This window comes from Macaca fascicularis, chromosome 7 (genome assembly GCF_037993035.2).
Source record: "Macaca fascicularis isolate 582-1 chromosome 7, T2T-MFA8v1.1".
Taxonomy (NCBI): Eukaryota; Metazoa; Chordata; class Mammalia; order Primates; family Cercopithecidae; genus Macaca; species Macaca fascicularis.
This window is the reverse complement of record NC_088381.1, coordinates 106,565,506-106,583,037: the sequence shown is the minus strand read 5'-3', so window position 1 is coordinate 106,583,037 and position 17,532 is coordinate 106,565,506. Positions and strand designations below refer to the sequence as shown.

Genomic DNA, 17,532 nt, shown 5'->3' with positions numbered 1-17,532 from the left:
TCCCCCAGCCCTAAACTGGAAACTGTTCTTTGCCTTGGTGAGCAGCAGCCAGCCAGCCACGGCAGCTTTGATAGCTGTCGGCTTCCTTCAGACCCAGCAATTTCTGGGTGGCTGGGAATGATTTGTAGTTGCTGCTGCCCTGACTGTTCTGTTCATTGGCCAAGGCTGGGGCAGCTTGCTCTGGAAGAGCACCCTGAACACCCGTCCTCTGATCATGCCCTGGCTCTGCCCATAGACTCCACTGAAGGGGATGGCACAAAGTCTTTTACCTCTATACCAGGCAGACCTGTGTTCTGTGTTGTAAGCAAAGTAAGATGGCAGACTAGGTTCAGGCTCGACTCTCTTCAAAGTCTCTGCTATTCTTTTTCTCACAGGACTCAAAAATTATTTAGTTGGGCAGATGCATTCTGTGTCTTAGTCAGTTTGGGCTGCTGTACAAAATACCATAAATTGGGTGGCTCATAAATAATAGAAATTTCTCACAGTTTTGGAGGCTGGGAATTTCAAGATCAAGGTGCTGGCAGAACCGATGTTTGTCTTCTGGTCCATAGAGAGTCACATTCCTCTAAAACCTCTGTATGGTGGCAGGGGTGAATGAATTCCTTTGGTCTCGTTTATATAGACACTAATCCTACTCCTGAGGGTAGAGCCTCCCAAAGGCCTCAGCTTCTAATACCTCCTGATACTATCACCTTGTGAATTAGGATTTCAACATGAATTTTTGGGGAAAACAAACATTCAGAATATAGCAATGGGTTCTTGATTCATGTGACAGAAAGTGAATCATTCTGAATTAAATAAATGAGTGATATTCAAGCTGAAACTGATAATAGCTTTAAGTGTGAACACAGTTTCCTGGTCAGTCTTGAAAAGCCCATCTCCATCAGAATTCGAACTACTCTTAAGAACTTTAATAGGAATAGTAACCAGCTCGTACTTCAAATTTCTACAGTGTTATAGTCTATAGAGTATCTGGACATTTGCATTCTCATGTGATCTAACTGCTTGCTTGCAAGGGTTACTGTTAGCTCCATTTTATAGCAGTAGAAGTTGATGTTCAAAGAGGTAAGATGACCTGTGACAGCAAAGGTAGAGAGATTCCAAACTCTGAAGCTTGGGCCAAGTCAACATCTTTGCTGTGGTTCCAACCCCAGTCAGTACAGGACCTTTTTGATGGATGCAGAACCAAGTGAGATAGTTTCTCCCACTAGCCCATTAGCAGGTGCTGCTAATGGGTTCCAATCCAGGGCTTTGATCTTGAACTTCTCAGCTTCCAACAGGAGTTGTGTGAGCTCTATTTTCTAGAAGTAGAAACTGATATTCAAAGAGGTAAGATGACTTTTTCAACGTCATTAGTATGTCAGTTCTTCAACTAGGGATTTCTGATTTCCAGGCCAGTATTATTGTTAGTAAGCATTTAAGATGAGGTTCACCTATCATAGAAAGTAGAGACTTGAACGGTGTAAAGATCCACAAATTGGAGGCGTGGACCTCCTTCCTATGGTAAAGCTAGATATGATTTACTTGACTTGCCCTAGTGAGCCCATACCTTTCATGGAATGTGCACATATGCCATTAGTGACCACCTTTCAGTCATAGCATAACTCCTGGGAACTGAAGCCTGCTTGCTCTAAACCCACCAATTAGAACTCCTTGAGGAACATCTGTTAGGGCAATGCCCTGAACCATATGAAAGACAGGTACCATAAGTCCCTCACTCTCTCTCTTGCTCCCTACCCACTGATTGAGTGTGTATGTCCTGAAAGCTCCCCTTTCCCATTGGCCCTACAAGATGTGCTGCCCTCTTCCATCTGGGATTTGTAGGTAAGAAACTGCTTCTGCTATTTTATGTTTTGCTGTGCTGCTTCCTCTGTGTCTCACCTGACCAATACACCTGAACCTAACTTCTTTCCTGGCCAGGACTCTCCTAGAGGGTGGCTATCCACAGGTCAGACAAGAGTCCCACAAGGGTGTCTGCTAGAATGAAGATTTTCCTGTGTGAGAGACACCTGGTCATGGGTTGAACATTTGGGCATTAGGCTATCTATGAGAATAAAGAAGTACCCTGTGAAAGCACACTGTAAATATCCACGACCATCTACCCTGGAGTCCTGTGAGTGCAGCACTGGAATTTGTACCACTTTCCGGAGAGAGACCTCAAGACCAAATTAGAGGAAAATATAACAATTGTATACTGGAAATTTGCTGAGAGAGTAGATTTTTAAATGTGTTCACGCACACACATACGGGCAATTATGTGAGATGATGGATATGTTAATTTGCTTCACTATGGTAACCATTTTACTATATATAAGTATATCAAAACATCATGCTATATACCTTAAATATATGGTAAAATAAAGAGTTGTTTAAAACAAATGAAGAAATTCACTATGAGAATGAAAACTACAGGCCAATTTGTCTCATGAGCATTTGTGCTAGTTATTTACTCATCTTTCTCAGCTTCACATCTGCCCAATTATGCTATATTTTATACTACTGGGGCTTGAAGTCTGCAAACTATACATTTCCCAGCTTCCATTGCCAGCTGACTTACCTTTCAATTATGCTAATGGGAATCTGAAGTTCCCATTTGAAGATCAGAAGTGGACCGAGAGAAGCTTCCTGCTTTTGACACTAATAATGTGGCGGTTGTTGTTTGTTGCTATGACAACAAGTTAGAGAGGTTCTGAAGTCCCGACGCTTGGACCAAGTCAACATCTTTTCTGTGGTTCCAACCCCAGTCACAGAAACTTTTTGATGAATGCAGAACCAACTGAGATAGTTTCTCCAACAGCACGGTAGCAGGTCCTGCTAAAGGGCTCCAATCCAGGGGCTTTAGCAGCTTCTAATCTTTAGGTGTCAGTCCTTCTTCCTCCTTTCTCCTACAGCACCTCTCCTTCTTTTTCTTCTTTAGCCCTTCCAAAACATGTACAACCAATTTCCTATATTAAAATCCCCTTATTAAAAAAAGTTATGATTCAGATAGTTGTATGATCTCATTTGTCCAAAGTCACATAGCAAGGAAGTTTCAGAACCAGATTTGAAACCAGGCAGACTGACTATCATGCAGGGCTCAAAAAAATTATTCTGTTTATTTAGAGTACAAACCATAATAGGGGATACTATATATAGTAAAATGGTTACTATAATGAAGCAATTAACATATCCATCATCTCACAAAGTTACCCTTTTCACACACCTGTTAGGACGGCTATTACTAAAAAGTCAAAGGATAAATGTTGAGGCTGTGGAGAAAAGGGAACAGTTGTACATTGTTGATGGGAATGTAGCTTGGTGCAACCACTATGGAAAACAGTATGGAGATTTCTAAAGAAATTAAAAACAAAAGTACCATATGGCCCAGCAATCACCCTCTGGCCATATACTTGACGGGAATAAGATCACCACCTTGTCAAGATATATGCACTCACATGTTCTTGTAGGGCTCTCACCTCAGTACTTTGCTGCCTCCAGGACATGGCTGTGAAGGAACACATGTGGCTGACTGTTTGGAATAGAGTCCCTCATTTTAAGGATTTATTTGAGCTCAATTGTTTTAAATAATTAGGGTGGATTATGTATTAATTTACTTGGATTCAAGTATAATAACATCAAGACCTGGACCATATTACATTTCTTCTCCTGTTCAATACTTCTCTTAACTAAAGTGGGTCCCTTCCTCCCCATCCATATATCTCTATCTAGCTATATATCTATATCTAGCTATATTTCTCCACTGATATGCAAGACCTTGACATAGACCCATACATAGATGACAAAGAGATTATATTTTATCCCTTTCTGGTCACCTGTAGTAGGAGCCTTCTGTTAGCCTGCTTATCAGCTTTGGCTCAATCAGTCATGGACTCATTATAGTCTCAGGAAACCCTCAGCCCAAATAACTTTTACTAGATCGTCATAGCCCAGGATTTATAACACCGTGGTCAAAGGACGCTGGCATCATTATCATTTGAAGATCTTTTTATCTTTCAGACTTCTGAGTGTACACCCCAACCTAGTGAGCCCTAACCTTATGGAGTGTGAAACCCTGCAATCTGCTTTCTTATCAAACTGCCCAGGGAACTCCAGAGCAAACTGAAGTTTGAGAATCACAGAGGGGCATCTTATATCTCTTCAAAAAATTAATTGCAGGCATATGCAGGCTTCCTCCCTTCTCCATTTCACATCTTCCCTCTTTTCTGCTCCGTGGTACCTGGAGGAGAAACCTTAAAGACCTTCCTCACTTTTTCTCCATTTATCTCTTGCTTTTTGCTGTTACCAGTTCTTGCTGCCTCCTCCTTCTCATAGGAAGAACCACAGTTATGCAGGGAAGAGCTATTTGCTTCTTGAATGTTTGAAAAGTTTACATGGCACTTATGTATCTTTCAACTTGGTAATTGTCCAAAATGGTCACTGAAGAGGCACTGTGCATACTTTACGTGCTGCTGAATTTCAATTCCACAGACATCATCGGTCATTCCCCGTTCTGGGCTGAATGTATCTCTATCAGTGAGAGTCACCAGACCCTGAATAGGAACATTCACTGAAGAAGGTGTTCTTGTCGGCATTGGTAGAATGAGAGAATGAGTATAGGCCTGCAGCACTTTGAGACTCCATCAAACTGGCCTCTCAATCTCTCCCCACTCATTTCATTTTTGTTTTTGCCTTATTTTACACCCCAACTGCCATAGGCACTACCCTTACCCGTTCATGAATCAATGCTTTCTTGCAAGCTTCCTCTAACTCTTCTGATATCCATGGTAACCCAGCCACAGCTAGCAGAGTGCCACAAAGAGGTCAGCTCATGTGACCCCTTGGGAGGGCTTGACTTTATCCTTACAATCTTTGTGTGTGGCTGTTTACATAGAAACTGACAGAGCTCGAAAGAAAGAAGTAGGCAAGTTATAGAGTGCAGGGCCTTGCTCCTCTGCCACCATTTGAGTTCAATCACTTTATACTTCATCTCTGATTTCACTTAAAATCCTTACATGCCTTGCAGGGTTTAGCTGGCTGTTTACAAATACCTGGCATACGCCTTTTCCCCTCTACTCATCCACACAAACATTTTCTGGAGTGTGCTTTTGCAGTTCCTCTAGAGACTCCTGGTGGATGGAGGTGGAGTGGGGAATGGTACTGAGGTTAACTTGGGTCAAATTGCATATTCTCTTCCTTTTGGAATATCCCAGTAAGGAGTCATTTAGGAGAAAAATATGGTTAATTTAGCCCAATTCAAAATTATTTCATCACAAAACACTAACATAGGGTTCTATGGAACATAAGCCTGTAGAATTCCCTGGGGGATTTTGTCATGTAACTGCAGACTAACCCTAATCTTTGTTTGTATTCTTTCCTCCTTGGATACACTATTGGGCATTGGTACCTCTATTAGAACAAAGATAGAAAAAAAAAGATTAAATGGACTTTGCTTAGAAAGGACTAACAAGCTTTTTCAAATGCCTTCCAAAATGAGTATTCCTTCCTTACCTCACCCTGATATTGTAGGTTATTTCTTATGTTGTATGAACTACTTTTCCTAACCATCACCCCTCTTGTGTTCTAAAACATTTGCTCTACTCCAACCACCTGCTGCTTCATGTACTATCTGCTTTCTCACTTCTGTGACCTTTATTCATTTTCCCGTGCTTACACTGCCCCCTCTTCACCTCTGTCTCTTTCATGAAACTTTCTTGGCTGACACCTCCCCTTCTCTGTGCTCAATTAACCAAAGAATTCATTCAACATATGCCAATTATGTGAAGGACTGGGTTGGGCTCTCAAGATACAGTAATACTGAAGGCAGACCTGGGCTCTGTTACTATGGAAATGGGATTCTCTAGCTTCTGAACCCCACCTCACTTTACTTCCATTACCCTTACAGTAATTGCTTTTACTCATTACCTCTTTTTATAATTTTAATTTTGAAACATTTTCAAATGTACAGAAAAGTTAAATAGTATAAATGACTCAAATATATCCTTCCCCCAGAGACTCCATTTTAGCCTCCTTTATAACAATGGGATATGATCTAGGACAGGACCTTACACCCAGCTGTAATGTGGCTCAAACTTCAAACCTGAAGCAATTCTTTAGTTTTTTTACTTTCCATGACCTTGAAGAGTTATGAAGATTAAAGGCCAATTTGGGTCTGTTTGATGTTTCCTTATGATAACACCCAAAATTTTTGGCCAGAATGTCACAGAAGTGATGCTGTGTTCTTACTTCATCCTGTCTTGGCAGCTGTTTGCCTACTTGTCTCATTGCTGGAGAAGTTAACACTGATTCATTAGTTAACATGATGTCTGACATTTTTTTTTTCTGTTGCAAACCTATCTATCTTTCCCTTTGTAACAATAGGTATTTTGTGGAGAGTCACTTGGAGACTGTGTAAAATCTACTCATCTCAATTTTATCTACCAGTTTTAGCCTCCATTGATGTTTCTTGCCTGAGTTAATTGTTAGCATAACAGTTTGCCAAATGCCATTATTTGTTGCCATTCAGTAGTATGTAAAGATGTATGTATGTGTATATGTACATATGTATTGATATAAGTGTGTACTTAGAGACTTACATCGATGAGTTATGATCCATTACAACGATTATTTATTTTGATGTTCAAAGTTGTCCCTGATTTGACCAGTGACAGCTTCCTAAACCTGATATACCAAGATGTGCACAAGCACGTCTTCTTTCCTTGCCGCTAACCACCCTGGAATCAGCCATTTATCTAAGATGTCCTGTTTTTGTTTTTTTAAATGGAGAAGTGGCATTCAAAAGTCAAGATGTGTGTGCTTGGTGTGCTTTATTGCTATTGAGATGTTGCTGCCCCTAGGCCCTCTCAGTGGTCAGAGAAAGGAAATCTATGCAAGTATATACATACATGCATACACACCTACATAATATATACATATCTGCACACATAATGTGTCATACACATGTGTATATACACATTTGCATCTCTCTATATCTCTGTATCTATCTAGGTATACACTGAAAACCATGAGTTCGTCCAGACAAACTTTAATTCCAATCTAATGCTGCAGGGGTTGTTTCTCCTTCCCTCTTCTCAAATTTGTACCTCATGTTCTCTGACAGTGAAAAGCCTAGTTATCATTATTCTTGATATCTTTACTTATTTACTCAATTCTCCAATAAGTAATTTCCTGACCTTGCTGGGGTGCTGCCCTGCTCTGACCCCTTCCTTGTGTGGTCCCTGGCTGTTCACACTGGGATGCCTTACTGCCAGGGATAGTGGAGGGAGGGCAGCCCCATCACCTGTGTGTGGTGTGTGTGTGTGTAAAAAATAAGACTTAAAAAAATCGTAAATTGACAAGTTATGAAATGCCTCTCCCACCTCTTTTTCTTATGCTTCTCTATGTATTGAAAAATAAACTTGTTACTTTCCTTTAAAATAAACCAAATGAACCAGTAAAGATGATAATTTTATTTGAGCAAACATATTTTATCAACTTTCGAGTTTACCTTCTTAGCTTAACACCAAAGGACTTACAGTCATTTACACACATTTTGTTCTTACCCCAGGACTCCAGGCTCCTTGAGGACAGAGGCTGGCTTCTGTTTGTTCTTGAGTCAATGGGACACCTTGCACCAGTGTCTAAAGTGGAATGTGTGTCCAATTTGTTAAATTGATTATATTTCGCCTATCAGAACTGACCAGCTGTTTTGCAGAATTGATTGCACTCACTCATTATTCCAACATTTCATACAAGTAGCTTCAACTCACAGATATATCTCACCTGCAAAGTATTAAGAAACTTGGGGGTGAGGGGGAAGCAGAGGTCACAAGTTTATTCACTAGAAATCTTTTGCAAACTGAATAATGTCCTTAAAAAGGAATAGGAAGAAAAAATGGTATGAACAAAACAAAGGAGGCATTATGGAGATGCTTGTTTTATAAAGTTAATGAAGATGTTTACTTTTCCTAACACATGAAATACTGTGCAGCAAATAGATTCTGTTTGAAATGGAAATGGTCAATTGATTGGTAAGGGAGATATATACAAAATGTTTACATTGAAAGTTATAAAATGCAATGATAGACAATGGTAAAAAGTGTTGTAAGCTTAGTGATAGACTTGTTTTAGGTATAATTTGGCTTGAGAATATACGTTTCACACTGTTGGGATTGTGTCTGGTGTGTAGCGGTCTTCACCGGGCTTTCAGTACATGTTTGTATTACATGCAAGTTACAAGGGCTTCAAGGCCCTGCTACAGGATTTCCCCTCCGCCAATAGTTCTCATGACTGTGTATGTAAATCAGTCATTCTCATTGCCATTGCCATTGCCATCTTCTTAACATGACTTCAGAACGAATCTTCCTTGAAGTCTTTCTCCATTACCACTGGCTGTTTTTGCCCCTCTTCTGGCCTAATAAATTAGTTTTTGGACCAATTTAATTTGTTGTCTATTTCAGATAGATTAAAAAAAGACGATTGACATCAGACAGCACATCAGCCAAGGTTAAAAATGCAATTTCTGGTTCATTAAACACAACAGAGGAGGTCAATCTTTAATAATTGTATAATCTACTAAGCTATGTTCTCAGAAGACTTCTGGTAGACTTGCTTGTGCCAAAATGTGCACATTTGAGAAAATATGACCTCATTATGCTTTTAAAATACACACACACACACACACACACACACACACACACAACACAAATCAATTTGAGATTTACTTTAAGAGATCCACTGAGAAATAATAATTTTGGTCTAATTAAGGCATGAATTAATTTTCTTCTTTTTACTGGCATTAGCAGGAGTGCCTAGAATTGAAGATGGAGGCCAATCTGGCCTGTAGGTTTATAAAAGATGTATTTATTTCATGGTTTTGATGATTATGAGAGCAAGCAACACATTCCAAGTCCTGCTTATAGGAATAGGCTTTCACAGAAAATTATATGGATAAAGTGTCTCTCCAAAATATAGTACTGCTTCCCATTCTTTCCCAATTGAGTTTTCTCTGATTACTAAGGCAAGTCACATCTTATGATAAACAGTGGGGGCCATTATCCATAGAAGGGGAGAAGTAAGGCTGTTTGTCCTCAGTTATTTATTTATTTATTTTTTGGGCAGAGCTAGCTGAGGTTTTATTTTGAAAACACACACACACACACACACACACACACACACACACACAGAGCAATTGAATTCTTTTGTAGCTGGAGGCATGGGCAAGGGGGTTCCCCAGGCAGTAAACTCCCCTGCCAGTGGGCTGAGGGCTAGGGCTGAGCCTCAGGTGGGTCTCCTGTTCCCTGTGCTCCCCTGCACAGCGGCCTCCCTCCAAGGCTCTGGGGCAGCCGCAGGAGGGGTAGGCTGGAGGGGCTGCTGCAGCTGTTCACTTGGGCAGGATATCAGAGGATTCCGACACCAGCTTCCCATCGCGGGTCTCGATCTTCTTCACAACCATGACCCTGGTGGAACTGGTTTGGCTGAAGGAGCTGGAGCCTGCAACAGAGCCAAAACTGGAGCCCAGGCCATAGCTGAGGCTGGGAGTTGTGAGGTCCCCCTAGGCCGAGCTCAGCCCACCTGCATAGCCGCTGGTGGTCTTCCTGTGGATACTCATGTTCTGCATCCCAGACTCCAGCTGGTTCTCCTCGCCCTGCAGCAGGTTTCTGTAGGTGGCAATCTCGATGTCCAGGGCCAGCTTGATGTTCATCAGCTTCTGGTACTCGCACAGCTGCCGCTCCAAGTCCTGCTTGGCTTGCTGCAGGGTACCCTCTAGCTCGGACACCTTGGTGTTGGCATCTTTAATGGCCAGCTCCCCGGCTGTTCAGCAACTGTGATGGCGGCCTCCAGGGAAGCCCTCTGGCCTTTGAGGCTCTCAATCTCAGCCTAGAGCTGGCTGATGTTCTGGTTCATCTCAGAGATCTCAGTCTTTGTGCACTGCAGGTCATCCCCGTGCTTCCCAGCCAGCGTCTGCAGCTCCTCATACTTGATCTGGTACATGCTCTCAGCCTCAGCCCTGCTTCACTTGGTGACCTCCTCGTACTGCACCTTGACCTCAGCGATGATGCTGTCCATGTCCAGGAAGCGGCTGTTGTCCATGGACAGGACCACAGACGTGTCCCAGATCTGGGACAGCAGCTTCCGGATCTCCTCTTCATACAGCTGCCTGAGGAAGTTGATCTCATCAGTCAGCCCTTCCAGGGGAGACTCCAGCTCTAACTTGTTCACATAAGCTTCATCCACATCCTTCTTGATAAGGACAAATTCATTCTCCATCTCTATATGCTTATTGTTCTCATCCTTGTACTTGTTCTTGAAGTCCTCCACCAGCCCCTGCATGATGCCAAGCTCTGCCTCCAGCTTCAGCTTCTCCAGATCCAGAGTCTCCAGCTGCCGCCTAAGGTTGTTGATGTAGCTCTGGAACATGTTGTCCATGTTGCTCCAAGCCATCTTCTGCTGCTGCAGGAGGCTCCACTTGGTCTCCAGCATCTTGTTCTGCTGCTCCAGGAACTGTACCTTGTCGATGAAGGAGGCAAACTTGTTGCTGAGGGTCTTGATCTGCTCCTTCTCCTATGTGCGCACTGCCTGGATGTTGGGGTCCACCTTCAGGTTAAGGGGGCTCAGCAGGCTCTGGTTGACTGTGACAGTGGTGATGTCTCCCATGCTGCTGGCCCCACCATAACTTCCACCCAGGCCACACTGGAAGCTGCTGCTGCCCACTTGGGAGAAGCTCGAGGAGCTGATGAGGGCACTGGGCCCACTCTTGTAGGAGTGGCTGCTGAAGGCCCCTGGCAGAGAGGTGACACCTTGTAGGACTTCTGGGTCACCCTGATGGACATGGTGGAGGCAGGAGTGGAGGCAGGTGGGCTGAACCAGGCAGAGATTCCAGAAGGGGCGGATAAGCTGCTTCTTGGTCTAGTTATTTCTTTTAGTATTCTTAACTTCCCTCCTGGTTCCTAACATGCTGGGATACACAGCCTGGGCTGGTGAGCATTTAAAGTTCCTTATCTGGATTAGGGTGCTAAAAATATGTGTCTACTCCAATGTCCAGTGATTATACATCAGAAATATGGTGAACAGCAATATTAATTTAGTTGGGAAAAGCGTGTTCCTTCAGGGTAAAAAAAATTCAGATTGGGAATCTTAGCTCAGCTACTTCCTAGGTGAGTTTGTATTGATTGATTTGAATCTGCCTACTAGGAAATAAGCAAGGTTTTTTTTTTTACTTCTTTGAGTCACAGGTTCTTGTCAATCAATTAAGGGCAATACTACCACGCAGAATAGTTGTGATCACACGAGATAATGTCTACAAAGTGCTTCACACGGTATCTGATATGGAGTAAGCATTCAGAAATGATAGAAATTATTATAATTACATAATACATTTGTGGAAGAGGAAGAATTCCAACTTTTATTATCTGCTCATATCCCATTCTCCAAATGGGACTGCAGAATTTCTAAGTCAAAGGACAATACAGATTATTAGTGTGGAAAAAATAAGCTCGTATATCAAAATACAGGATGTTAACTGGGCACAGTGGTATGCACCATAGTCATAGCTACTTGGGAGGCTGAGGCAGGAGGATCACTTGAGCCCAGGAGTTGGAGACTATAGTGTGTTATGACTGCATCTGTGAATAGCCACTGCCCTCCAGCCTGGGCAACATAGGAAGACCCATCTCTAAAATAAATACATACATACATTCATATGTACATAAAAAGGGAAAAAAACACCCTAAGAAGTTATTGGTATCAATTAATCATCTTAAGAGAGGACCAGAAAGGTGGAAGGATGCAGGCTAATAGATGGATTTAGGATATTTACTGCCTGTGTCTCCTACTTACTCTAGATGGCCAGTAGAGCTGCTCTTCCCTTTCAATTTTAGTATCACCTCTTCTGGGCCTGCCTTGAATCTTCTATAGGGGATTCTTTTGGATTATCATTTTATGGCTTAATTGACCTTCATTATTAAAAAACAAGACGGAAACAAAACAATTCTGAACAGAGGCCATCAGTGTGCTATGCAGAGCATCATGTTTTCACAATCAACTTACTCATTTGCTCTAAAGTTCTTCGTAGTTTGAGTTCTGAGATATGTAACAGGATGAAGTTTGTTAGAGAATGAAATGAACAGAATGACATTTTATAACAGAATGGCATTTCATAACAGAATGAAAACAACCAAAATGATCATTTCAACAAGCTTCCTCTAATTGCCTTTAGAGAACGTGGCTTCCTCTGCTTACTTGAATATCTAAATAAAGGACAAAACACTTATAATTTTAATATTAAGAATATACTCAGGGCATGTAATTTTGGTCAGAGTGACACCTGATAATTTCAGAAATGGTCAGAGCATATCCTTATGGTTTCACAGTTTAAAACTTTTTTCCTTAAAAGTTTGTTGAATAGAAATCTTAGACACAGTAAATGATAATGTTAAAAACAAATAAGTTATTAGAAAAGGCTATGAATCAGTGTAGTCTACCCAAGGTCTTATCTGTTAGTAGGCCTACTGGGGGCTCAGGAGCTATTTAGAATGCACCCAATTGTTCTCAGAAGGCCAGATGTCTCCTATGTCCTGTGAGTCTCCAAGTTCTCCTTTAAACCACATATCTAGCTACTCAGAATGGGGTGTGCTTTGCAGATATCACGCAAAGGTGTAATTGGCCAATAAGTACGTTGTTGTCCCTCTCCCTCATCATTCCATTGTCCTTGTATTCTCTTCTCTTCCTTAAAGAAAAAAAATATACATAATTGTGGTCAATACTGTAGTCACTCACATAATAGAAGTATATAGTACTCAGACAGAGAATATATGATATATGTCCTGGAGTTGTAAAAGGAAGAGGAAAATCAGAGAAATGTGGTGTCCTGGAATCCAAGAGGAGAAAGCATTTTGAGAAGATGGTAGTCAATAATGTCTACTAGAACAGACAGGCCTTGAAAACTAAGGGTTAAGAAAACACTACTGGATTTGGTGAGGTCATCGGTCAGCCTTGACAGATTTCAGAATAAAAGTTGTTTGGGAAGCCTGGTTTTATTTTATTTTATTTTATTTTATTTTTATTTATGAATATGGGGTGGGAGGGGCTGGTTATGACAGGAATTTTAAGATGTGTGTGTGTGAGAGCATGAAAACACTGTATTTAGAATATCCTTTAAAGAACTTTGTGAAAGGAAGGCTACATTGAGGATGGTGGCTGGAGAGAGATGTGGTAACATCAGTGAAACACAGCTTTTCAGCCAGTAACACCTGAATATGTTTGAAGACCTGGAGGCTCAAACCTATGTAAGAAGAAGTTGAGGAGACAGGAATGGGCAGATACAAGAATTAGATCCTCTAGGAGTAAGGAGTGACTCTTACTTTATATTTTTACTTTGTAAACATTCAAAATATCAGCATTTATTAGAAAAAGTCAAGAATGGTGATACAGTCTTTGTAGAATGGTAGCAGGTATGTAAAGGACCTTTAGCTACAACTTGATGACTAAAAACGAATGCTGACAGTACTGAGCAGGACCTAGTCTACAAAGTTTGCCTGTCAGGAACACATTTTAAACAGAAGCTAAGCTATTGTTCCTAGTAATAGGAAGAACTTGTTAAAGTTTCAGGTTAGATTAGTTCTCTGAGGGTGGAGCCTATTATGGATAGTCTACGTCAACCTGTCATGTTCTGCTGCCCAAATATGGTAAATTCTCCCATTGGAACGTAGAACTGAAAAACGGTGTCATAAATAACAATTTTGACGTGGAGCGTGGAGCGATCACTGCTCCCACCCTCCTGGTTCTACTCTTATTCTAAAGGCCAAATAAATTCTGAGAGTATTTATGTTCTATTCAGATTAACAAATTGAGATTTTGGACTTTTTCTCTAGTTGCCTGTTCCTTTACTCAAAATTAATTTGTTACAAGGCACAGTGAGTTAATTAGTATGATTAGCTCCCTTGTCTTCGAGCTTGCATTTTTAAGGACTTCAAAGTCAAGGTACTGCTTACACAGATGATTATTTGCAGACAGTTAATTCTTGAGTTATTGTCTTGGGATGGCCATTATCATATTATTAGCATGCCTTTTATATTTCTTGATTTTTAAAGAAATGTTTCATTTTTATATTCTAGTTTAGAACTTTCATTGTCAGTAAATATTACCAGTGAGCTTCCGTTCTGTCAACATTTTCGTGTCACATATTTTCAAAATATGAGATTTCAAATTCCAAAATAATTTGTTTCTATAAGTTTAGGGAAGTGGTGGTAGTAAGCATTTCATTAATAAAGTTGTTGTTATAATGAGTAATCAATGTGTATTCAGTGTGTACCTGTTGATAATTTGAAGCAGAACAAAAGAGGGGGAAAAGAAAAAGAATGCACCACTAGGGGCCACTCTGATCTTAAAGCTTGAACCAATGAATGACAATTGCAACAATGACAATGGTGGTGACATCGATAGACACTTTATTTACAATAAAATGGAGGTAGTTTGTGTGAATATAATATTCTAAATTTAGGACATGAAATTTTAAGCTTGATGAGATTTTGTCTGAACATGATTTTTTTTTCAGATGCTTTGCAAATACTTTGTATTAGTTGATATTACTAAATCATTTATGAAATTAGCAAATGTGGAAGTATTGCTAACTTTTGTAAAGGAGAAAGGTGTGGTTTGATGATCCTAGGATTGAGAGTCATCAATTTAGCATTGACATCAACTTTCACTATCACAGTAATAAAGCTATTGAACTATTCTTCTCTGGCTTGGTTATCCAGAAGAGATATCTCTTTCTCAGGAGTGTCATAAAAGATACTTGGTTAAAGTGTGAATAGTGTCCTGATTACAGTAATCGTTAAATATTATTATGTAAAGTGAGGTAATGATAGTAAAAGTAAATGAAATGAATGAATGAAGCAGTTACCTGGTGATCAAGCTACAAATAAAACATCAGTCCTGTGTGGTAATTAAAAATTCTCTCTTTACAGAGTATTTCCAAATAAAGAAGTCAAAGACAATTTTCCCGAATTGTTGATATTTGGCTTTCAATAGTTACTGGTTCACAAAAAGCCACTTGATAACCAGACTAATCTAATTGACCTAGGATAGCAGTGAGAGAGCTATAAGGGGCTCTCTCTTCTTCACCTAGAAGACCTTACTGAACAAAATCTAGCAGATCCTTGAAATTGTTAGCAAAGCATAAGGATATATACATATGTGTAGGTTCAGCAATACACATATATCTCATTGGAACTTCAAAGACACTCATGATCAAAAAAGGGTTATATCCACTCTTCTAGGGTATTTGATAGTGGCAATGGCTAACGTCATATCCAAGGGCTTGATTGAAGGTAAAAATCAGTGAGAATGAACATCAAAAGCAACTTTCAGTGGGAAAAGTGACAAAGGGTCAACCTAAGGTCTCAACAGGAACTTTGGTTGTCCTATGTAAAGCAATAAAGGCATTCCTTAGGACAACCTATACATATATGAGGGCCAACAATTTTTTGTTTAGGTTTTTAAGCTCTATTTTAAAAATCACATCTTCCCTCAAGTGCTGCAAACAAAAAATAATTTCAGTCCTTTTACTTTCAAAATTGTGGTCCCCTTCTCTCTACCTTTCCCGAAACCAAAGGCCTGCATGTGATCTTTGAACGAACTCACCCAACCTAGCAAAGTCATGATGCATTATTCCATAATGGGTGGGCCAGTGGGAGGGCTACCGTTACAGAATAATTTTTCTTGGACTAGAAAGGTTTCCTAGGAGAATGAAGACAGAAGTTAAGAATATTGAAGAACTGGAAGAATTCATGCACTCGGTTACAATAAAGAGACACTGCCTCCTGGAGGCCTGTATTGGGATGGCCGTGGTACAGTGTGAGGAAACAAGCAGGGAGTAGGTTACATTCCCAGCCTAGATGGAATCAAAGCTTACTCCAGCCATGGCTGAGAGTGTGTCTGGAGACATAGCTAAGACAGAATTTATATTTTCTGACTGACTGACAGTGAAAAATGAATGTTTTCACACTGGGGTAACTAAAATTTGGGGCAGTCATCTTTATTCACATCTGAATAAAACACCGATTCACGACTGGCTTCAGGTTGCTTAGTCAATCAGTTATGCGGCCAAAACTGCTGCGTCTGAGTGTCTACCTCTCAGCTGGGCAGTTCCTTTTGGTTGTTTTTATTAGGTCTCAGTGTTACCTCCCCTGTGTTTTTCTTCTGTTATGTGCTCCAACAGGACAGAATTATTGGATCTGTACCGTCTTTGGAACGTAACTATTTTCCTGTCTCACATGCTGCATTGATATATCCAGGTTTCCAAACATATGTATAGTTACAATTACACTGTGAATTTAAACTACTTAAATCCTATTTTAATCTACCAAAGATTAAAAATGTTAATAACAGCACATGAAGATTATATTTTGGATTATAATTTAAGAGAGTGTACCTGTGATGGTTAATACTGAGTGTCACCTTGATTGAATTGAAGGATTCAATCAAGGATTAAATTATTGATCCTGGGTGTGTCTGTGAGGGTGTTGCCAAAGGAGATTAACATTTGAGTCAGTGGGCTGAGAAAGGCAGACCCACCCTTAATCTGGGTGGGCACAAATCTAATTAGCTGCCAGCACAACTAGAATATAAGCAGGCAGAAAAATGTGAAAAGAGAGACTGGCCTAGCCTCCCAGCCTATAGCTTTCTCCCATGCTGGATGCTTCCTGTCCTCAAACATTGAACTCCAAGTTTTTCAGTTTGGGAACTCGGACTGGCTCTTTTTGCTCCTCAGCCTGCAGATGGCCTATTGTGGGACCTTGTGATCATGTGAGTTAATACTTAATAAACTCCCCGTCATATATATGTCTATTCCATTAGCTCTGTCCCTCTAGAGAACCCTAATATAGTACCCACTTAGACTATTAAATAATTAGTCATCTTAAGGAAAAGAAAATAGCAACACATACTTAAATTGAGTGGTACTATTCTAAGCACTTTACATATATTTATTGATTTTTATCACCATAACAGACCTTATGAAAGAGACACTATGGAATAATAGACTTTATATATAATCTGATCTTATTTTTAAAAAGGGAAGCAAATGCCTTGACATGTATTTGGAAATAGTACCTTTAGTTTGGGCTGCTGGGTTTCTTATTTGGAGTCTTGACTTAAGGCCTCTGGATTTGCAACTGTCAGCTAACAGCTGACAACTCTCTCACCTGGTATGTCAGTCAGATCCAGAAAATAACAATAATTTGCAAATAGCTCTTTAAAAAGTTAGGCTTTTAGGACACAAAATTCTTCAGCTGGCATGGCATTTGTCTGATGAGTAAGGAGAGATGACTTGAGACGCTTAATGAGAAAAAATGTGTTGAGTCCAGAAGTAAATATAATAAGTTCTAAAAGAAAAATCGACCTTGTAGTAAATGGTCTTAGAAATGTTAAACGGGGATCACAGGATAACCTGTTTAAAAAATGTGACATATGCAATGGATTCCCAAAAGGTTTGTATACACATATGGAGAGAGAATGGCCATATGGGATGAAGAGGGAGGGGATGCAGGCAGT

The 17,532-nt window shown here is 40.3% G+C and overlaps 1 long non-coding RNA gene and 1 pseudogene across 1 annotated transcript in view; one reads left to right on the top strand and one right to left on the bottom strand.

Annotated features, from left to right (window-relative positions):
• Positions 1-17,532, top strand: part of LOC135971660 (uncharacterized) — a 517,266-nt gene that overhangs the window by 184,164 nt on the left and 315,570 nt on the right. The gene's annotated exons all lie outside the window — the stretch shown is intronic.
• LOC102116943 (keratin, type II cytoskeletal 8 pseudogene) lies at positions 9,359-10,808 on the bottom strand (annotated as a pseudogene).